We start from the raw sequence: 17351 nt of genomic DNA on the forward strand, positions 1-17351 counted from the left end.
GGTCAGATCGCCGGTTGGCATGAGATAGGCAGGGTGCGGCTAGGTCGTAATAGGATTATATTAGTTTTTCGCTGGTAGCATGATGGGTGCGATCATACCAGCACTAATGCACCGGATCCCATCAGAACTCCGCAGTTAAGCGTGCTTGGGCGAGAGTAGTACTAGGATGGGTGACCTCCTGGGAAGTCCTCGTGTTGCACCCCCCGTTTTTATTTTTACCGCATCTCCGGTCGGATGGACCGGAACGAGTACCGGGTAATGGATTCTTAGGAAAATCGCACCGACCCCATCGCGTAGCAATGGGTATCGATCAGATCGCCGGTTGGCATGGGATAGGCAGGGTGCGGCTAGGTCGTAATAGGATTATATTAGTTTTTCGCTGGTAGCATGATGGGTGCGATCATACCAGCACTAATGCACCGGATCCCATCAGAACTCCGCAGTTAAGCGTGCTTGGGCGAGAGTAGTACTAGGATGGGTGACCTCCTGGGAAGTCCTCGTGTTGCACCCCCCCTTTTTATTTTTACCGCATCTCCGGTCGGATGGACCGGAACGACAACCGGGCAATGGATTCTTAGGAAAATCGCACCGACCCCATCGCGTAGCAATGGGTATCGATCAGATCGCCGGTTGGCATGGGATAGGCATGGTGCGGCTAGGTCGTAATAGGATTATATTAGTTTTTCGCTGGTAGCATGATGGGTGCGATCATACCAGCACTAATGCACCGGATCCCATCAGAACTCCGCAGTTAAGCGTGCTTGGGCGAGAGTAGTACTAGGATGGGTGACCTCCTGGGAAGTCCTCGTGTTGCACCCTTCTTTTTATTTTTACCGCATCTCCGGTCGGATGGACCGGAACGACAACCGGGCAATGGATTCTTAGGAAAATCGCACCGACCCCATCGCGTAGCAATGGGTATCGATCAGATCGCCGGTTGGCATGGGATAGGCATGGTGCGGCTAGGTCGTAATAGGATTATATTAGTTTTTCGCTGGTAGCATGATGGGTGCGATCATACCAGCACTAATGCACCGGATCCCATCAGAACTCCGCAGTTAAGCGTGCTTGTGCGAGAGTAGTACTAGGATGGGTGACCTCCTGGGAAGTCCTCGTGTTGCACCCCCCCTTTTTATTTTTACCGCATCTCCGGTCGGATGGACCGGAACGACAACCGGGCAATGGATTCTTAGGAAAATCGCACCGACCCCATCGCTATCAATCAGATCGCCAGTTGGCATGGGATAGGCAGGGTGCGGCTAGGTCGTAATAGGATTATATTAGTTTTTCGCTGGTAGCATGATGGGTGCGATCATACCAGCACTAATGCACCGGATCCCATCAGAACTTCGCAGTTAAGCGTGCTTGGGCGAGAGTAGTACTAGGATGGGTGACCTCCTGGGAAGTCCTCGTGTTGCACCCCCCCTTTTAATTTTTACCGCATCTCTGGTCGGATGGACCGGAACGAGAACCAGGGAATGGATTCTTAGGAAAATCGCACCGACCCCATCGCTATCAATCAGATCGCCGGTTGGCATGGGATAGGCAGGGTGCGGCTAGGTCGTAATAGGATTATATTAGTTTTTCGCTGGTAGCATGATGGGTGCGATCATACCAGCACTAATGCACCGGATCCCATCAGAACTCCGCAGTTAAGCGTGCTTGGGCGAGAGTAGTACTAGGATGGGTGACCTCCTGGGAAGTCCTCGTGTTGCACCCCCCGTTTTTATTTTTACCGCATCTCCGGTCGGATGGACCGGAACGAGTACCGGGTAATGGATTCTTAGGAAAATCGCACCGACCCCATCGCGTAGCAATGGGTATCGATCAGATCGCCGGTTGGCATGGGATAGGCAGGGTGCGGCTAGGTCGTAATAGGATTATATTAGTTTTTCGCTGGTAGCATGATGGGTGCGATCATACCAGCACTAATGCACCGGATCCCATCAGAACTCCGCAGTTAAGCGTGCTTGGGCGAGAGTAGTACTAGGATGGGTGACCTCCTGGGAAGTCCTCGTGTTGCACCCCCCCTTTTAATTTTTACCGCATCTCTGGTCGGATGGACCGGAACGAGAACCAGGGAATGGATTTTTAGGAAAATCGCACCGACCCCATCGCGTAGCAATGGGTATCGGTCAGATCGCCGGTTGGCATGAGATAGGCAGGGTGCGGCTAGGTCGTAATAGGATTATATTAGTTTTTCGCTGGTAGCATGATGGGTGCGATCATACCAGCACTAATGCACCGGATCCCATCAGAACTCCGCAGTTAAGCGTGCTTGGGCGAGAGTAGTACTAGGATGGGTGACCTCCTGGGAAGTCCTCGTGTTGCACCCCCCCTTTTTATTTTTACCGCATCTCCGGTCGGATGGACCGGAACGACAACCGGGCAATGGATTCTTAGGAAAATCGCACCGACCCCATCGCGTAGCAATGGGTATCGATCAGATCGCCGGTTGGCATGGGATAGGCATGGTGCGGCTAGGCCGTAATAGGATTATATTAGTTTTTCGGTGGTAGCATGATGGGTGCGATCATACCAGCACTAATGCACCGGATCCCATCAGAACTCCGCAGTTAAGCGTGCTTGGGCGAGAGTAGTACTAGGATGGGTGACCTCCTGGGAAGTCCTCGTGTTGCACCCCCCCTTTTTATTTTTACCGCATCTCCGGTCGGATGGACCGGAACAACAACCGGGCAATGGATTCTTAGGAAAATCGCACCGACCCCATCGCGTAGCAATGGGTATCGATGAGATCGCCGGTTGGCATGGGATAGGCATGGTGCGGCTAGGTCGTAATAGGATTATATTAGTTTTTCGCTGGTAGCATGATGGGTGCGATCATACCAGCACTAATGCACCGGATCCCATCAGAACTCCGCAGTTAAGCGTGCTTGGGCGAGAGTAGTACTAGGATGGGTGACCTCCTGGGAAGTCCTCGTGTTGCACCCCCCCTTTTAATTTTTACCGCATCTCTGGTCGGATGGACCGGAACGAGAACCAGGGAATGGATTTTTAGGAAAATCGCACCGACCCCATCGCGTAGCAATGGGTATCGGTCAGATCGCCGGTTGGCATGAGATAGGCAGGGTGCGGCTAGGTCGTAATAGGATTATATTAGTTTTTCGCTGGTAGCATGATGGGTGCGATCATACCAGCACTAATGCACCGGATCCCATCAGAACTCCGCAGTTAAGCGTGCTTGGGCGAGAGTAGTACTAGGATGGGTGACCTCCTGGGAAGTCCTCGTGTTGCACCCCCCGTTTTTATTTTTACCGCATCTCCGGTCGGATGGACCGGAACGAGTACCGGGTAATGGATTCTTAGGAAAATCGCACCGACCCCATCGCGTAGCAATGGGTATCGATCAGATCGCCGGTTGGCATGGGATAGGCAGGGTGCGGCTAGGTCGTAATAGGATTATATTAGTTTTTCGCTGGTAGCATGATGGGTGCGATCATACCAGCACTAATGCACCGGATCCCATCAGAACTCCGCAGTTAAGCGTGCTTGGGCGAGAGTAGTACTAGGATGGGTGACCTCCTGGGAAGTCCTCGTGTTGCACCCCCCCTTTTTATTTTTACCGCATCTCCGGTCGGATGGACCGGAACGACAACCGGGCAATGGATTCTTAGGAAAATCGCACCGACCCCATCGCGTAGCAATGGGTATCGATGAGATCGCCGGTTGGCATGGGATAGGCATGGTGCGGCTAGGTCGTAATAGGATTATATTAGTTTTTCGCTGGTAGCATGATGGGTGCGATCATACCAGCACTAATGCACCGGATCCCATCAGAACTCCGCAGTTAAGCGTGCTTGGGCGAGAGTAGTACTAGGATGGGTGACCTCCTGGGAAGTCCTCGTGTTGCACCCCTCCTTTTTATTTTTACCGCATCTCCGGTCGGATGGACCGGAACGACAACCGGGCAATGGATTCTTAGGAAAATCGCACCGACCCCATCGCGTAGCAATGGGTATCGATCAGATCGCCGGTTGGCATGGGATAGGCATGGTGCGGCTAGGTCGTAATAGGATTATATTAGTTTTTCGCTGGTAGCATGATGGGTGCGATCCTACCAGCACTAATGCACCGGATCCCATCAGAACTCCGCAGTTAAGCGTGCTTGGGCGAGAGTAGTACTAGGATGGGTGACCTCCTGGGAAGTCCTCGTGTTGCACCCCCCCTTTTTATTTTTACCGCATCTCCGGTCGGATGGACCGGAACGACAACCGGGCAATGGATTCTTAGGAAAATCGCACCGACCCCATCGCTATCAATCAGATCGCCAGTTGGCATGGGATAGGCAGGGTGCGGCTAGGTCGTAATAGGATTATATTAGTTTTTCGCTGGTAGCATGATGGGTGCGATCATACCAGCACTAATGCACCGGATCCCATCAGAACTCCGCAGTTAAGCGTGCTTGGGCGAGAGTAGTACTAGGATGGGTGACCTCCTGGGAAGTCCTCGTGTTGCACCCCCCGTTTTTATTTTTACCGCATCTCCGGTCGGATGGACCGGAACGAGTACCGGGTAATGGATTCTTAGGAAAATCGCACCGACCCCATCGCGTAGCAATGGGTATCGATCAGATCGCCGGTTGGCATGGGATAGGCAGGGTGCGGCTAGGTCGTAATAGGATTATATTAGTTTTTCGCTGGTAGCATGATGGGTGCGATCATACCAGCACTAATGCACCGGATCCCATCAGAACTCCGCAGTTAAGCGTGCTTGGGCGAGAGTAGTACTAGGATGGGTGACCTCCTGGGAAGTCCTCGTGTTGCACCCCCCGTTTTTATTTTTACCGCATCTCCGGTCGGATGGACCGGAACGAGTACCGGGTAATGGATTCTTAGGAAAATCGCACCGACCCCATCGCGTAGCAATGGGTATCGATCAGATCGCCGGTTGGCATGGGATAGGCAGGGTGCGGCTAGGTCGTAATAGGATTATATTAGTTTTTCGCTGGTAGCATGATGGGTGCGATCATACCAGCACTAATGCACCGGATCCCATCAGAACTCCGCAGTTAAGCGTGCTTGGGCGAGAGTAGTACTAGGATGGGTGACCTCCTGGGAAGTCCTCGTGTTGCACCCCCCCTTTTTATTTTTACCGCATCTCCGGTCGGATGGACCGGAACGACAACCGGGCAATGGATTCTTAGGAAAATCGCACCGACCCCATCGCGTAGCAATGGGTATCGATGAGATCGCCGGTTGGCATGGGATAGGCATGGTGCGGCTAGGTCGTAATAGGATTATATTAGTTTTTCGCTGGTAGCATGATGGGTGCGATCATACCAGCACTAATGCACCGGATCCCATCAGAACTCCGCAGTTAAGCGTGCTTGGGCGAGAGTAGTACTAGGATGGGTGACCTCCTGGGAAGTCCTCGTGTTGCACCCCCCCTTTTAATTTTTACCGCATCTCTGGTCGGATGGACCGGAACGAGAACCAGGGAATGGATTTTTAGGAAAATCGCACCGACCCCATCGCGTAGCAATGGGTATCGGTCAGATCGCCGGTTGGCATGAGATAGGCAGGGTGCGGCTAGGTCGTAATAGGATTATATTAGTTTTTCGCTGGTAGCATGATGGGTGCGATCATACCAGCACTAATGCACCGGATCCCATCAGAACTCCGCAGTTAAGCGTGCTTGGGCGAGAGTAGTACTAGGATGGGTGACCTCCTGGGAAGTCCTCGTGTTGCACCCCCCGTTTTTATTTTTACCGCATCTCCGGTCGGATGGACCGGAACGAGTACCGGGTAATGGATTCTTAGGAAAATCGCACCGACCCCATCGCGTAGCAATGGGTATCGATCAGATCGCCGGTTGGCATGGGATAGGCAGGGTGCGGCTAGGTCGTAATAGGATTATATTAGTTTTTCGCTGGTAGCATGATGGGTGCGATCATACCAGCACTAATGCACCGGATCCCATCAGAACTCCGCAGTTAAGCGTGCTTGGGCGAGAGTAGTACTAGGATGGGTGACCTCCTGGGAAGTCCTCGTGTTGCACCCCCCCTTTTTATTTTTACCGCATCTCCGGTCGGATGGACCGGAACGACAACCGGGCAATGGATTCTTAGGAAAATCGCACCGACCCCATCGCGTAGCAATGGGTATCGATCAGATCGCCGGTTGGCATGGGATAGGCATGGTGCGGCTAGGTCGTAATAGGATTATATTAGTTTTTCGCTGGTAGCATGATGGGTGCGATCATACCAGCACTAATGCACCGGATCCCATCAGAACTCCGCAGTTAAGCGTGCTTGGGCGAGAGTAGTACTAGGATGGGTGACCTCCTGGGAAGTCCTCGTGTTGCACCCTTCTTTTTATTTTTACCGCATCTCCGGTCGGATGGACCGGAACGACAACCGGGCAATGGATTCTTAGGAAAATCGCACCGACCCCATCGCGTAGCAATGGGTATCGATCAGATCGCCGGTTGGCATGGGATAGGCATGGTGCGGCTAGGTCGTAATAGGATTATATTAGTTTTTCGCTGGTAGCATGATGGGTGCGATCATACCAGCACTAATGCACCGGATCCCATCAGAACTCCGCAGTTAAGCGTGCTTGTGCGAGAGTAGTACTAGGATGGGTGACCTCCTGGGAAGTCCTCGTGTTGCACCCCCCCTTTTTATTTTTACCGCATCTCCGGTCGGATGGACCGGAACGACAACCGGGCAATGGATTCTTAGGAAAATCGCACCGACCCCATCGCTATCAATCAGATCGCCAGTTGGCATGGGATAGGCAGGGTGCGGCTAGGTCGTAATAGGATTATATTAGTTTTTCGCTGGTAGCATGATGGGTGCGATCATACCAGCACTAATGCACCGGATCCCATCAGAACTTCGCAGTTAAGCGTGCTTGGGCGAGAGTAGTACTAGGATGGGTGACCTCCTGGGAAGTCCTCGTGTTGCACCCCCCCTTTTAATTTTTACCGCATCTCTGGTCGGATGGACCGGAACGAGAACCAGGGAATGGATTCTTAGGAAAATCGCACCGACCCCATCGCTATCAATCAGATCGCCAGTTGGCATGGGATAGGCAGGGTGCGGCTAGGTCGTAATAGGATTATATTAGTTTTTCGCTGGTAGCATGATGGGTGCGATCATACCAGCACTAATGCACCGGATCCCATCAGAACTCCGCAGTTAAGCGTGCTTGGGCGAGAGTAGTACTAGGATGGGTGACCTCCTGGGAAGTCCTCGTGTTGCACCCCCCGTTTTTATTTTTACCGCATCTCCGGTCGGATGGACCGGAACGAGTACCGGGTAATGGATTCTTAGGAAAATCGCACCGACCCCATCGCGTAGCAATGGGTATCGATCAGATCGCCGGTTGGCATGGGATAGGCAGGGTGCGGCTAGGTCGTAATAGGATTATATTAGTTTTTCGCTGGTAGCATGATGGGTGCGATCATACCAGCACTAATGCACCGGATCCCATCAGAACTCCGCAGTTAAGCGTGCTTGGGCGAGAGTAGTACTAGGATGGGTGACCTCCTGGGAAGTCCTCGTGTTGCACCCCCCCTTTTAATTTTTACCGCATCTCTGGTCGGATGGACCGGAACGAGAACCAGGGAATGGATTTTTAGGAAAATCGCACCGACCCCATCGCGTAGCAATGGGTATCGGTCAGATCGCCGGTTGGCATGAGATAGGCAGGGTGCGGCTAGGTCGTAATAGGATTATATTAGTTTTTCGCTGGTAGCATGATGGGTGCGATCATACCAGCACTAATGCACCGGATCCCATCAGAACTCCGCAGTTAAGCGTGCTTCGGCGAGAGTAGTACTAGGATGGGTGACCTCCTGGGAAGTCCTCGTGTTGCACCCCCCCTTTTTATTTTTACCGCATCTCCGGTCGGATGGACCGGAACGACAACCGGGCAATGGATTCTTAGGAAAATCGCACCGACCCCATCGCTATCAATCAGATCGCCAGTTGGCATGGGATAGGCAGGGTGCGGCTAGGTCGTAATAGGATTATATTAGTTTTTCGCTGGTAGCATGATGGGTGCGATCATACCAGCACTAATGCACCGGATCCCATCAGAACTCCGCAGTTAAGCGTGCTTGGGCGAGAGTAGTACTAGGATGGGTGACCTCCTGGGAAGTCCTCGTGTTGCACCCCCCGTTTTTATTTTTACCGCATCTCCGGTCGGATGGACCGGAACGAGTACCGGGTAATGGATTCTTAGGAAAATCGCACCGACCCCATCGCGTAGCAATGGGTATCGATCAGATCGCCGGTTGGCATGGGATAGGCAGGGTGCGGCTAGGTCGTAATAGGATTATATTAGTTTTTCGCTGGTAGCATGATGGGTGCGATCATACCAGCACTAATGCACCGGATCCCATCAGAACTCCGCAGTTAAGCGTGCTTGGGCGAGAGTAGTACTAGGATGGGTGACCTCCTGGGAAGTCCTCGTGTTGCACCCCCCGTTTTTATTTTTACCGCATCTCCGGTCGGATGGACCGGAACGAGTACCGGGTAATGGATTCTTAGGAAAATCGCACCGACCCCATCGCGTAGCAATGGGTATCGATCAGATCGCCGGTTGGCATGGGATAGGCAGGGTGCGGCTAGGTCGTAATAGGATTATATTAGTTTTTCGCTGGTAGCATGATGGGTGCGATCATACCAGCACTAATGCACCGGATCCCATCAGAACTCCGCAGTTAAGCGTGCTTGGGCGAGAGTAGTACTAGGATGGGTGACCTCCTGGGAAGTCCTCGTGTTGCACCCCCCCTTTTAATTTTTACCGCATCTCTGGTCGGATGGACCGGAACGAGAACCAGGGAATGGATTTTTAGGAAAATCGCACCGACCCCATCGCGTAGCAATGGGTATCGGTCAGATCGCCGGTTGGCATGAGATAGGCAGGGTGCGGCTAGGTCGTAATAGGATTATATTAGTTTTTCGCTGGTAGCATGATGGGTGCGATCATACCAGCACTAATGCACCGGATCCCATCAGAACTCCGCAGTTAAGCGTGCTTGGGCGAGAGTAGTACTAGGATGGGTGACCTCCTGGGAAGTCCTCGTGTTGCACCCCCCCTTTTTATTTTTACCGCATCTCCGGTCGGATGGACCGGAACGACAACCGGGCAATGGATTCTTAGGAAAATCGCACCGACCCCATCGCGTAGCAATGGGTATCGATCAGATCGCCGGTTGGCATGGGATAGGCATGGTGCGGCTAGGCCGTAATAGGATTATATTAGTTTTTCGGTGGTAGCATGATGGGTGCGATCATACCAGCACTAATGCACCGGATCCCATCAGAACTCCGCAGTTAAGCGTGCTTGGGCGAGAGTAGTACTAGGATGGGTGACCTCCTGGGAAGTCCTCGTGTTGCACCCCCCCTTTTTATTTTTACCGCATCTCCGGTCGGATGGACCGGAACAACAACCGGGCAATGGATTCTTAGGAAAATCGCACCGACCCCATCGCGTAGCAATGGGTATCGATCAGATCGCCGGTTGGCATGGGATAGGCATGGTGCGGCTAGGTCGTAATAGGATTATATTAGTTTTTCGCTGGTAGCATGATGGGTGCGATCATACCAGCACTAATGCACCGGATCCCATCAGAACTCCGCAGTTAAGCGTGCTTCGGCGAGAGTAGTACTAGGATGGGTGACCTCCTGGGAAGTCCTCGTGTTGCACCCCCCCTTTTTATTTTTACCGCATCTCCGGTCGGATGGACCGGAACGACAACCGGGCAATGGATTCTTAGGAAAATCGCACCGACCCCATCGCTATCAATCAGATCGCCAGTTGGCATGGGATAGGCAGGGTGCGGCTAGGTCGTAATAGGATTATATTAGTTTTTCGCTGGTAGCATGATGGGTGCGATCATACCAGCACTAATGCACCGGATCCCATCAGAACTCCGCAGTTAAGCGTGCTTGGGCGAGAGTAGTACTAGGATGGGTGACCTCCTGGGAAGTCCTCGTGTTGCACCCCCCCTTTTAATTTTTACCGCATCTCTGGTCGGATGGACCGGAACGAGAACCAGGGAATGGATTTTTAGGAAAATCGCACCGACCCCATCGCGTAGCAATGGGTATCGGTCAGATCGCCGGTTGGCATGAGATAGGCAGGGTGCGGCTAGGTCGTAATAGGATTATATTAGTTTTTCGCTGGTAGCATGATGGGTGCGATCATACCAGCACTAATGCACCGGATCCCATCAGAACTCCGCAGTTAAGCGTGCTTGGGCGAGAGTAGTACTAGGATGGGTGACCTCCTGGGAAGTCCTCGTGTTGCACCCCCCGTTTTTATTTTTACCGCATCTCCGGTCGGATGGACCGGAACGACAACCGGGCAATGGATTCTTAGGAAAATCGCACCGACCCCATCGCGTAGCAATGGGTATCGATCAGATCGCCGGTTGGCATGGGATAGGCAGGGTGCGGCTAGGTCGTAATAGGATTATATTAGTTTTTCGCTGGTAGCATGATGGGTGCGATCATACCAGCACTAATGCACCGGATCCCATCAGAACTCCGCAGTTAAGCGTGCTTGGGCGAGAGTAGTACTAGGATGGGTGACCTCCTGGGAAGTCCTCGTGTTGCACCCCTCCTTTTTATTTTTACCGCATCTCCGGTCGGATGGACCGGAACGACAACCGGGCAATGGATTCTTAGGAAAATCGCACCGACCCCATCGCGTAGCAATGGGTATCGATCAGATCGCCGGTTGGCATGGGATAGGCATGGTGCGGCTAGGTCGTAATAGGATTATATTAGTTTTTCGCTGGTAGCATGATGGGTGCGATCCTACCAGCACTAATGCACCGGATCCCATCAGAACTCCGCAGTTAAGCGTGCTTGGGCGAGAGTAGTACTAGGATGGGTGACCTCCTGGGAAGTCCTCGTGTTGCACCCCCCCTTTTTATTTTTACCGCATCTCCGGTCGGATGGACCGGAACGACAACCGGGCAATGGATTCTTAGGAAAATCGCACCGACCCCATCGCTATCAATCAGATCGCCAGTTGGCATGGGATAGGCAGGGTGCGGCTAGGTCGTAATAGGATTATATTAGTTTTTCGCTGGTAGCATGATGGGTGCGATCATACCAGCACTAATGCACCGGATCCCATCAGAACTCCGCAGTTAAGCGTGCTTGGGCGAGAGTAGTACTAGGATGGGTGACCTCCTGGGAAGTCCTCGTGTTGCACCCCCCGTTTTTATTTTTACCGCATCTCCGGTCGGATGGACCGGAACGAGTACCGGGTAATGGATTCTTAGGAAAATCGCACCGACCCCATCGCGTAGCAATGGGTATCGATCAGATCGCCGGTTGGCATGGGATAGGCAGGGTGCGGCTAGGTCGTAATAGGATTATATTAGTTTTTCGCTGGTAGCATGATGGGTGCGATCATACCAGCACTAATGCACCGGATCCCATCAGAACTCCGCAGTTAAGCGTGCTTGGGCGAGAGTAGTACTAGGATGGGTGACCTCCTGGGAAGTCCTCGTGTTGCACCCCCCGTTTTTATTTTTACCGCATCTCCGGTCGGATGGACCGGAACGAGTACCGGGTAATGGATTCTTAGGAAAATCGCACCGACCCCATCGCGTAGCAATGGGTATCGATCAGATCGCCGGTTGGCATGGGATAAGCAGGGTGCGGCTAGGTCGTAATAGGATTATATTAGTTTTTCGCTGGTAGCATGATGGGTGCGATCATACCAGCACTAATGCACCGGATCCCATCAGAACTCCGCAGTTAAGCGTGCTTGGGCGAGAGTAGTACTAGGATGGGTGACCTCCTGGGAAGTCCTCGTGTTGCACCCCCCCTTTTTATTTTTACCGCATCTCCGGTCGGATGGACCGGAACGACAACCGGGCAATGGATTCTTAGGAAAATCGCACCGACCCCATCGCGTAGCAATGGGTATCGATGAGATCGCCGGTTGGCATGGGATAGGCATGGTGCGGCTAGGTCGTAATAGGATTATATTAGTTTTTCGCTGGTAGCATGATGGGTGCGATCATACCAGCACTAATGCACCGGATCCCATCAGAACTCCGCAGTTAAGCGTGCTTGGGCGAGAGTAGTACTAGGATGGGTGACCTCCTGGGAAGTCCTCGTGTTGCACCCCCCCTTTTAATTTTTACCGCATCTCTGGTCGGATGGACCGGAACGAGAACCAGGGAATGGATTTTTAGGAAAATCGCACCGACCCCATCGCGTAGCAATGGGTATCGGTCAGATCGCCGGTTGGCATGAGATAGGCAGGGTGCGGCTAGGTCGTAATAGGATTATATTAGTTTTTCGCTGGTAGCATGATGGGTGCGATCATACCAGCACTAATGCACCGGATCCCATCAGAACTCCGCAGTTAAGCGTGCTTGGGCGAGAGTAGTACTAGGATGGGTGACCTCCTGGGAAGTCCTCGTGTTGCACCCCCCGTTTTTATTTTTACCGCATCTCCGGTCGGATGGACCGGAACGAGTACCGGGTAATGGATTCTTAGGAAAATCGCACCGACCCCATCGCGTAGCAATGGGTATCGATCAGATCGCCGGTTGGCATGGGATAGGCAGGGTGCGGCTAGGTCGTAATAGGATTATATTAGTTTTTCGCTGGTAGCATGATGGGTGCGATCATACCAGCACTAATGCACCGGATCCCATCAGAACTCCGCAGTTAAGCGTGCTTGGGCGAGAGTAGTACTAGGATGGGTGACCTCCTGGGAAGTCCTCGTGTTGCACCCCCCCTTTTTATTTTTACCGCATCTCCGGTCGGATGGACCGGAACGACAACCGGGCAATGGATTCTTAGGAAAATCGCACCGACCCCATCGCGTAGCAATGGGTATCGATGAGATCGCCGGTTGGCATGGGATAGGCATGGTGCGGCTAGGTCGTAATAGGATTATATTAGTTTTTCGCTGGTAGCATGATGGGTGCGATCATACCAGCACTAATGCACCGGATCCCATCAGAACTCCGCAGTTAAGCGTGCTTGGGCGAGAGTAGTACTAGGATGGGTGACCTCCTGGGAAGTCCTCGTGTTGCACCCCCCCTTTTTATTTTTACCGCATCTCCGGTCGGATGGACCGGAACGACAACCGGGCAATGGATTCTTAGGAAAATCGCACCGACCCCATCGCTATCAATCAGATCGCCAGTTGGCATGGGATAGGCAGGGTGCGGCTAGGTCGTAATAGGATTATATTAGTTTTTCGCTGGTAGCATGATGGGTGCGATCATACCAGCACTAATGCACCGGATCCCATCAGAACTCCGCAGTCAAGCGTGCTTGGGCGAGAGTAGTACTAGGATGGGTGACCTCCTGGGAAGTCCTCGTGTTGCACCCCCCGTTTTTATTTTTACCGCATCTCCGGTCGGATGGACCGGAACGAGTACCGGGTAATGGATTCTTAGGAAAATCGCACCGACCCCATCGCGTAGCAATGGGTATCGATCAGATCGCCGGTTGGCATGGGATAGGCAGGGTGCGGCTAGGTCGTAATAGGATTATATTAGTTTTTCGCTGGTAGCATGATGGGTGCGATCATACCAGCACTAATGCACCGGATCCCATCAGAACTCCGCAGTTAAGCGTGCTTGGGCGAGAGTAGTACTAGGATGGGTGACCTCCTGGGAAGTCCTCGTGTTGCACCCCCCGTTTTTATTTTTACCGCATCTCCGGTCGGATGGACCGGAACGAGTACCGGGTAATGGATTCTTAGGAAAATCGCACCGACCCCATCGCGTAGCAATGGGTATCGATCAGATCGCCGGTTGGCATGGGATAGGCAGGGTGCGGCTAGGTCGTAATAGGATTATATTAGTTTTTCGCTGGTAGCATGATGGGTGCGATCATACCAGCACTAATGCACCGGATCCCATCAGAACTCCGCAGTTAAGCGTGCTTGGGCGAGAGTAGTACTAGGATGGGTGACCTCCTGGGAAGTCCTCGTGTTGCACCCCCCCTTTTTATTTTTACCGCATCTCCGGTCGGATGGACCGGAACGACAACCGGGCAATGGATTCTTAGGAAAATCGCACCGACCCCATCGCGTAGCAATGGGTATCGATGAGATCGCCGGTTGGCATGGGATAGGCATGGTGCGGCTAGGTCGTAATAGGATTATATTAGTTTTTCGCTGGTAGCATGATGGGTGCGATCATACCAGCACTAATGCACCGGATCCCATCAGAACTCCGCAGTTAAGCGTGCTTGGGCGAGAGTAGTACTAGGATGGGTGACCTCCTGGGAAGTCCTCGTGTTGCACCCCCCCTTTTAATTTTTACCGCATCTCTGGTCGGATGGACCGGAACGAGAACCAGGGAATGGATTTTTAGGAAAATCGCACCGACCCCATCGCGTAGCAATGGGTATCGGTCAGATCGCCGGTTGGCATGAGATAGGCAGGGTGCGGCTAGGTCGTAATAGGATTATATTAGTTTTTCGCTGGTAGCATGATGGGTGCGATCATACCAGCACTAATGCACCGGATCCCATCAGAACTCCGCAGTTAAGCGTGCTTGGGCGAGAGTAGTACTAGGATGGGTGACCTCCTGGGAAGTCCTCGTGTTGCACCCCCCGTTTTTATTTTTACCGCATCTCCGGTCGGATGGACCGGAACGAGTACCGGGTAATGGATTCTTAGGAAAATCGCACCGACCCCATCGCGTAGCAATGGGTATCGATCAGATCGCCGGTTGGCATGGGATAGGCAGGGTGCGGCTAGGTCGTAATAGGATTATATTAGTTTTTCGCTGGTAGCATGATGGGTGCGATCATACCAGCACTAATGCACCGGATCCCATCAGAACTCCGCAGTTAAGCGTGCTTGGGCGAGAGTAGTACTAGGATGGGTGACCTCCTGGGAAGTCCTCGTGTTGCACCCCCCCTTTTTATTTTTACCGCATCTCCGGTCGGATGGACCGGAACGACAACCGGGCAATGGATTCTTAGGAAAATCGCACCGACCCCATCGCGTAGCAATGGGTATCGATCAGATCGCCGGTTGGCATGGGATAGGCATGGTGCGGCTAGGTCGTAATAGGATTATATTAGTTTTTCGCTGGTAGCATGATGGGTGCGATCATACCAGCACTAATGCACCGGATCCCATCAGAACTCCGCAGTTAAGCGTGCTTGGGCGAGAGTAGTACTAGGATGGGTGACCTCCTGGGAAGTCCTCGTGTTGCACCCTTCTTTTTATTTTTACCGCATCTCCGGTCGGATGGACCGGAACGACAACCGGGCAATGGATTCTTAGGAAAATCGCACCGACCCCATCGCGTAGCAATGGGTATCGATCAGATCGCCGGTTGGCATGGGATAGGCATGGTGCGGCTAGGTCGTAATAGGATTATATTAGTTTTTCGCTGGTAGCATGATGGGTGCGATCATACCAGCACTAATGCACCGGATCCCATCAGAACTCCGCAGTTAAGCGTGCTTGTGCGAGAGTAGTACTAGGATGGGTGACCTCCTGGGAAGTCCTCGTGTTGCACCCCCCCTTTTTATTTTTACCGCATCTCCGGTCGGATGGACCGGAACGACAACCGGGCAATGGATTCTTAGGAAAATCGCACCGACCCCATCGCTATCAATCAGATCGCCAGTTGGCATGGGATAGGCAGGGTGCGGCTAGGTCGTAATAGGATTATATTAGTTTTTCGCTGGTAGCATGATGGGTGCGATCATACCAGCACTAATGCACCGGATCCCATCAGAACTTCGCAGTTAAGCGTGCTTGGGCGAGAGTAGTACTAGGATGGGTGACCTCCTGGGAAGTCCTCGTGTTGCACCCCCCCTTTTAATTTTTACCGCATCTCTGGTCGGATGGACCGGAACGAGAACCAGGGAATGGATTTTTAGGAAAATCACACCGACCCCATCGCGTAGCAATGGGTATCGGTCAGATCGCCGGTTGGCATGAGATAGGCAGGGTGCAGCTAGGTCGTAATAGGATTATATTAGTTTTTCGCTGGTAGCATGATGGGTGCGACCATACCAGCACTAATGCACCGGATCCCATCAGAACTCCGCAGTTAAGCGTGCTTGGGCGAGAGTAGTACTAGGATGGGTGACCTCCTGGGAAGTCCTCGTGTTGCACCCCCCTTTTTTATTTTTACCGCATCTCCGGTCGGATGGACCGGAACGAGTACCGGGCAATGGATTCTTAGGAAAATCGCACCGACCCCATCGCGTAGCAATGGGTATCGATCAGATCGCCGGTTGGCATGGGATAGGCATGGTGCGGCTAGGTCGTAATAGGATTATATTAGTTTTTCGCTGGTAGCATGATGGGTGCGATCATACCAGCACTAATGCACCGGATCCCATCAGAACTCCGCAGTTAAGCGTGCTTGGGCGAGAGTAGTACTAGGATGGGTGACCTCCTGGGAAGTCCTCGTGTTGCACCCCTCCTTTTTATTTTTACCGCATTTCCGGTCGGATGGACCGGAACGACGACCGGGCAATGGATTCTTAGGAAAATCGCACCGACCCCATCGCGTAGCAATGGGTATCGATCAGATCGCCGGTTGGCATGGGATAGGCATGGTGCGGCTAGGTCGTGATAGGATTATATTAGTTTTTCGCTGGTAGCATGATGGGTGCGATCATACCAGCACTAATGCACCGGATCCCATCAGAACTCCGCAGTTAAGCGTGCTTGGGCGAGAGTAGTACTAGGATGGGTGACCTCCTGGGAAGTCCTCGTGTTGCACCCCTCCTTTTTATTTTTACCGCATCTCCGGTCGGATGGACCGGAACGACAACCGGGCAATGGATTCTTAGGAAAATCGCACCGACCCCATCGCGTAGCAATGGGTATCGATCAGATCGCCGGTTGGCATGGGATAGGCATGGTGCGGCTAGGTCGTAATAGGATTATATTAGTTTTTCGCTGGTAGCATGATGGGTGCGATCATACCAGCACTAATGCACCGGATCCCATCAGAACTCCGCAGTTAAGCGTGCTTGGGCGAGAGTAGTACTAGGATGGGTGACCTCCTGGGAAGTCCTCGTGTTGCACCCCCCCTTTTTATTTTTACCGCATCTCCGGTCGGATGGACCGGAACGACAACCGGGCAATGGATTCTTAGGAAAATCGCACCGACCCCATCGCTATCAATCAGATCGCCAGTTGGCATGGGATAGGCAGGGTGCGGCTAGGTCGTAATAGGATTATATTAGTTTTTCGCTGGTAGCATGATGGGTGCGATCATACCAGCACTAATGCACCGGATCCCATCAGAACTCCGCAGTTAAGCGTGCTTGGGCGAGAGTAGTACTAGGATGGGTGACCTCCTGGGAAGTCCTCGTGTTGCACCCCCCGTTTTTATTTTTACCGCATCTC

At 52.6% G+C, this 17351-nt stretch overlaps 57 non-coding genes across 57 annotated transcripts; all 57 read left to right on the forward strand.

Annotated features, from left to right (window-relative positions):
• The first annotated feature begins 84 nt into the window (after window positions 1-84).
• LOC122287432 lies at window positions 85-203 on the forward strand. Its single transcript, XR_006234727.1, has one exon. It is a non-coding gene; the product is annotated as a 5S ribosomal RNA (ribosomal RNA).
• A 189-nt stretch (window positions 204-392) lies between these two features.
• On the forward strand, window positions 393-511 carry LOC122287444. The gene has a single exon (XR_006234738.1). It is a non-coding gene; the product is annotated as a 5S ribosomal RNA (ribosomal RNA).
• Window positions 512-700: 189 nt separating this feature from the next.
• On the forward strand, window positions 701-819 carry LOC122287081. The gene has a single exon (XR_006234387.1). It is a non-coding gene; the product is annotated as a 5S ribosomal RNA (ribosomal RNA).
• Window positions 820-1007: 188 nt separating this feature from the next.
• On the forward strand, window positions 1008-1126 carry LOC122288550. Its single transcript, XR_006235808.1, has one exon. It is a non-coding gene; the product is annotated as a 5S ribosomal RNA (ribosomal RNA).
• Window positions 1127-1304: 178 nt separating this feature from the next.
• On the forward strand, window positions 1305-1423 carry LOC122287966. Its single transcript, XR_006235246.1, has one exon. It is a non-coding gene; the product is annotated as a 5S ribosomal RNA (ribosomal RNA).
• A 178-nt stretch (window positions 1424-1601) lies between these two features.
• On the forward strand, window positions 1602-1720 carry LOC122287457. The gene has a single exon (XR_006234750.1). It is a non-coding gene; the product is annotated as a 5S ribosomal RNA (ribosomal RNA).
• A 189-nt stretch (window positions 1721-1909) lies between these two features.
• On the forward strand, window positions 1910-2028 carry LOC122287468. Its single transcript, XR_006234761.1, has one exon. It is a non-coding gene; the product is annotated as a 5S ribosomal RNA (ribosomal RNA).
• A 189-nt stretch (window positions 2029-2217) lies between these two features.
• On the forward strand, window positions 2218-2336 carry LOC122287479. Its single transcript, XR_006234772.1, has one exon. It is a non-coding gene; the product is annotated as a 5S ribosomal RNA (ribosomal RNA).
• Window positions 2337-2525: 189 nt separating this feature from the next.
• Window positions 2526-2644, forward strand: LOC122287491. The gene has a single exon (XR_006234783.1). It is a non-coding gene; the product is annotated as a 5S ribosomal RNA (ribosomal RNA).
• Window positions 2645-2833: 189 nt separating this feature from the next.
• LOC122287503 lies at window positions 2834-2952 on the forward strand. Its single transcript, XR_006234794.1, has one exon. It is a non-coding gene; the product is annotated as a 5S ribosomal RNA (ribosomal RNA).
• Window positions 2953-3141: 189 nt separating this feature from the next.
• On the forward strand, window positions 3142-3260 carry LOC122287514. Its single transcript, XR_006234805.1, has one exon. It is a non-coding gene; the product is annotated as a 5S ribosomal RNA (ribosomal RNA).
• A 189-nt stretch (window positions 3261-3449) lies between these two features.
• LOC122287525 lies at window positions 3450-3568 on the forward strand. Its single transcript, XR_006234816.1, has one exon. It is a non-coding gene; the product is annotated as a 5S ribosomal RNA (ribosomal RNA).
• Window positions 3569-3757: 189 nt separating this feature from the next.
• On the forward strand, window positions 3758-3876 carry LOC122287537. The gene has a single exon (XR_006234827.1). It is a non-coding gene; the product is annotated as a 5S ribosomal RNA (ribosomal RNA).
• Window positions 3877-4065: 189 nt separating this feature from the next.
• Window positions 4066-4184, forward strand: LOC122287820. Its single transcript, XR_006235105.1, has one exon. It is a non-coding gene; the product is annotated as a 5S ribosomal RNA (ribosomal RNA).
• A 178-nt stretch (window positions 4185-4362) lies between these two features.
• LOC122287548 lies at window positions 4363-4481 on the forward strand. Its single transcript, XR_006234838.1, has one exon. It is a non-coding gene; the product is annotated as a 5S ribosomal RNA (ribosomal RNA).
• Window positions 4482-4670: 189 nt separating this feature from the next.
• On the forward strand, window positions 4671-4789 carry LOC122287559. Its single transcript, XR_006234849.1, has one exon. It is a non-coding gene; the product is annotated as a 5S ribosomal RNA (ribosomal RNA).
• Window positions 4790-4978: 189 nt separating this feature from the next.
• On the forward strand, window positions 4979-5097 carry LOC122287571. Its single transcript, XR_006234861.1, has one exon. It is a non-coding gene; the product is annotated as a 5S ribosomal RNA (ribosomal RNA).
• Window positions 5098-5286: 189 nt separating this feature from the next.
• LOC122287582 lies at window positions 5287-5405 on the forward strand. The gene has a single exon (XR_006234872.1). It is a non-coding gene; the product is annotated as a 5S ribosomal RNA (ribosomal RNA).
• A 189-nt stretch (window positions 5406-5594) lies between these two features.
• LOC122287593 lies at window positions 5595-5713 on the forward strand. Its single transcript, XR_006234883.1, has one exon. It is a non-coding gene; the product is annotated as a 5S ribosomal RNA (ribosomal RNA).
• Window positions 5714-5902: 189 nt separating this feature from the next.
• LOC122287604 lies at window positions 5903-6021 on the forward strand. The gene has a single exon (XR_006234894.1). It is a non-coding gene; the product is annotated as a 5S ribosomal RNA (ribosomal RNA).
• Window positions 6022-6210: 189 nt separating this feature from the next.
• Window positions 6211-6329, forward strand: LOC122287082. Its single transcript, XR_006234388.1, has one exon. It is a non-coding gene; the product is annotated as a 5S ribosomal RNA (ribosomal RNA).
• A 188-nt stretch (window positions 6330-6517) lies between these two features.
• On the forward strand, window positions 6518-6636 carry LOC122288552. The gene has a single exon (XR_006235809.1). It is a non-coding gene; the product is annotated as a 5S ribosomal RNA (ribosomal RNA).
• Window positions 6637-6814: 178 nt separating this feature from the next.
• LOC122287967 lies at window positions 6815-6933 on the forward strand. The gene has a single exon (XR_006235247.1). It is a non-coding gene; the product is annotated as a 5S ribosomal RNA (ribosomal RNA).
• Window positions 6934-7111: 178 nt separating this feature from the next.
• Window positions 7112-7230, forward strand: LOC122287615. The gene has a single exon (XR_006234905.1). It is a non-coding gene; the product is annotated as a 5S ribosomal RNA (ribosomal RNA).
• A 189-nt stretch (window positions 7231-7419) lies between these two features.
• Window positions 7420-7538, forward strand: LOC122287626. The gene has a single exon (XR_006234916.1). It is a non-coding gene; the product is annotated as a 5S ribosomal RNA (ribosomal RNA).
• Window positions 7539-7727: 189 nt separating this feature from the next.
• Window positions 7728-7846, forward strand: LOC122288696. Its single transcript, XR_006235949.1, has one exon. It is a non-coding gene; the product is annotated as a 5S ribosomal RNA (ribosomal RNA).
• Window positions 7847-8024: 178 nt separating this feature from the next.
• On the forward strand, window positions 8025-8143 carry LOC122287637. Its single transcript, XR_006234927.1, has one exon. It is a non-coding gene; the product is annotated as a 5S ribosomal RNA (ribosomal RNA).
• A 189-nt stretch (window positions 8144-8332) lies between these two features.
• On the forward strand, window positions 8333-8451 carry LOC122287648. Its single transcript, XR_006234938.1, has one exon. It is a non-coding gene; the product is annotated as a 5S ribosomal RNA (ribosomal RNA).
• Window positions 8452-8640: 189 nt separating this feature from the next.
• LOC122287660 lies at window positions 8641-8759 on the forward strand. The gene has a single exon (XR_006234949.1). It is a non-coding gene; the product is annotated as a 5S ribosomal RNA (ribosomal RNA).
• Window positions 8760-8948: 189 nt separating this feature from the next.
• LOC122287671 lies at window positions 8949-9067 on the forward strand. The gene has a single exon (XR_006234960.1). It is a non-coding gene; the product is annotated as a 5S ribosomal RNA (ribosomal RNA).
• A 189-nt stretch (window positions 9068-9256) lies between these two features.
• LOC122287683 lies at window positions 9257-9375 on the forward strand. The gene has a single exon (XR_006234972.1). It is a non-coding gene; the product is annotated as a 5S ribosomal RNA (ribosomal RNA).
• A 189-nt stretch (window positions 9376-9564) lies between these two features.
• On the forward strand, window positions 9565-9683 carry LOC122288697. Its single transcript, XR_006235950.1, has one exon. It is a non-coding gene; the product is annotated as a 5S ribosomal RNA (ribosomal RNA).
• A 178-nt stretch (window positions 9684-9861) lies between these two features.
• On the forward strand, window positions 9862-9980 carry LOC122287695. Its single transcript, XR_006234984.1, has one exon. It is a non-coding gene; the product is annotated as a 5S ribosomal RNA (ribosomal RNA).
• Window positions 9981-10169: 189 nt separating this feature from the next.
• LOC122287706 lies at window positions 10170-10288 on the forward strand. Its single transcript, XR_006234995.1, has one exon. It is a non-coding gene; the product is annotated as a 5S ribosomal RNA (ribosomal RNA).
• Window positions 10289-10477: 189 nt separating this feature from the next.
• LOC122287718 lies at window positions 10478-10596 on the forward strand. Its single transcript, XR_006235006.1, has one exon. It is a non-coding gene; the product is annotated as a 5S ribosomal RNA (ribosomal RNA).
• Window positions 10597-10785: 189 nt separating this feature from the next.
• LOC122287822 lies at window positions 10786-10904 on the forward strand. The gene has a single exon (XR_006235107.1). It is a non-coding gene; the product is annotated as a 5S ribosomal RNA (ribosomal RNA).
• A 178-nt stretch (window positions 10905-11082) lies between these two features.
• On the forward strand, window positions 11083-11201 carry LOC122287729. Its single transcript, XR_006235017.1, has one exon. It is a non-coding gene; the product is annotated as a 5S ribosomal RNA (ribosomal RNA).
• Window positions 11202-11390: 189 nt separating this feature from the next.
• On the forward strand, window positions 11391-11509 carry LOC122287740. The gene has a single exon (XR_006235028.1). It is a non-coding gene; the product is annotated as a 5S ribosomal RNA (ribosomal RNA).
• Window positions 11510-11698: 189 nt separating this feature from the next.
• On the forward strand, window positions 11699-11817 carry LOC122287752. Its single transcript, XR_006235039.1, has one exon. It is a non-coding gene; the product is annotated as a 5S ribosomal RNA (ribosomal RNA).
• Window positions 11818-12006: 189 nt separating this feature from the next.
• Window positions 12007-12125, forward strand: LOC122287763. Its single transcript, XR_006235050.1, has one exon. It is a non-coding gene; the product is annotated as a 5S ribosomal RNA (ribosomal RNA).
• Window positions 12126-12314: 189 nt separating this feature from the next.
• On the forward strand, window positions 12315-12433 carry LOC122287774. The gene has a single exon (XR_006235061.1). It is a non-coding gene; the product is annotated as a 5S ribosomal RNA (ribosomal RNA).
• A 189-nt stretch (window positions 12434-12622) lies between these two features.
• On the forward strand, window positions 12623-12741 carry LOC122287786. Its single transcript, XR_006235072.1, has one exon. It is a non-coding gene; the product is annotated as a 5S ribosomal RNA (ribosomal RNA).
• A 189-nt stretch (window positions 12742-12930) lies between these two features.
• On the forward strand, window positions 12931-13049 carry LOC122287799. The gene has a single exon (XR_006235084.1). It is a non-coding gene; the product is annotated as a 5S ribosomal RNA (ribosomal RNA).
• Window positions 13050-13227: 178 nt separating this feature from the next.
• On the forward strand, window positions 13228-13346 carry LOC122287446. Its single transcript, XR_006234740.1, has one exon. It is a non-coding gene; the product is annotated as a 5S ribosomal RNA (ribosomal RNA).
• Window positions 13347-13535: 189 nt separating this feature from the next.
• On the forward strand, window positions 13536-13654 carry LOC122287810. The gene has a single exon (XR_006235095.1). It is a non-coding gene; the product is annotated as a 5S ribosomal RNA (ribosomal RNA).
• Window positions 13655-13843: 189 nt separating this feature from the next.
• Window positions 13844-13962, forward strand: LOC122287821. The gene has a single exon (XR_006235106.1). It is a non-coding gene; the product is annotated as a 5S ribosomal RNA (ribosomal RNA).
• A 189-nt stretch (window positions 13963-14151) lies between these two features.
• Window positions 14152-14270, forward strand: LOC122287832. The gene has a single exon (XR_006235117.1). It is a non-coding gene; the product is annotated as a 5S ribosomal RNA (ribosomal RNA).
• Window positions 14271-14459: 189 nt separating this feature from the next.
• Window positions 14460-14578, forward strand: LOC122287843. The gene has a single exon (XR_006235128.1). It is a non-coding gene; the product is annotated as a 5S ribosomal RNA (ribosomal RNA).
• Window positions 14579-14767: 189 nt separating this feature from the next.
• Window positions 14768-14886, forward strand: LOC122287856. The gene has a single exon (XR_006235139.1). It is a non-coding gene; the product is annotated as a 5S ribosomal RNA (ribosomal RNA).
• A 189-nt stretch (window positions 14887-15075) lies between these two features.
• On the forward strand, window positions 15076-15194 carry LOC122287083. Its single transcript, XR_006234390.1, has one exon. It is a non-coding gene; the product is annotated as a 5S ribosomal RNA (ribosomal RNA).
• A 188-nt stretch (window positions 15195-15382) lies between these two features.
• LOC122288553 lies at window positions 15383-15501 on the forward strand. The gene has a single exon (XR_006235810.1). It is a non-coding gene; the product is annotated as a 5S ribosomal RNA (ribosomal RNA).
• A 178-nt stretch (window positions 15502-15679) lies between these two features.
• On the forward strand, window positions 15680-15798 carry LOC122287968. The gene has a single exon (XR_006235248.1). It is a non-coding gene; the product is annotated as a 5S ribosomal RNA (ribosomal RNA).
• A 189-nt stretch (window positions 15799-15987) lies between these two features.
• On the forward strand, window positions 15988-16106 carry LOC122285877. Its single transcript, XR_006233225.1, has one exon. It is a non-coding gene; the product is annotated as a 5S ribosomal RNA (ribosomal RNA).
• Window positions 16107-16295: 189 nt separating this feature from the next.
• Window positions 16296-16414, forward strand: LOC122287868. The gene has a single exon (XR_006235151.1). It is a non-coding gene; the product is annotated as a 5S ribosomal RNA (ribosomal RNA).
• A 189-nt stretch (window positions 16415-16603) lies between these two features.
• LOC122287879 lies at window positions 16604-16722 on the forward strand. Its single transcript, XR_006235162.1, has one exon. It is a non-coding gene; the product is annotated as a 5S ribosomal RNA (ribosomal RNA).
• A 189-nt stretch (window positions 16723-16911) lies between these two features.
• LOC122287890 lies at window positions 16912-17030 on the forward strand. Its single transcript, XR_006235173.1, has one exon. It is a non-coding gene; the product is annotated as a 5S ribosomal RNA (ribosomal RNA).
• Window positions 17031-17208: 178 nt separating this feature from the next.
• Window positions 17209-17327, forward strand: LOC122287902. Its single transcript, XR_006235184.1, has one exon. It is a non-coding gene; the product is annotated as a 5S ribosomal RNA (ribosomal RNA).
• The last annotated feature ends 24 nt before the right edge of the window (window positions 17328-17351 follow it).

This window comes from Carya illinoinensis, chromosome 11 (assembly GCF_018687715.1).
Source record: "Carya illinoinensis cultivar Pawnee chromosome 11, C.illinoinensisPawnee_v1, whole genome shotgun sequence".
NCBI classification, from domain to species: domain Eukaryota; kingdom Viridiplantae; phylum Streptophyta; class Magnoliopsida; order Fagales; family Juglandaceae; genus Carya; species Carya illinoinensis.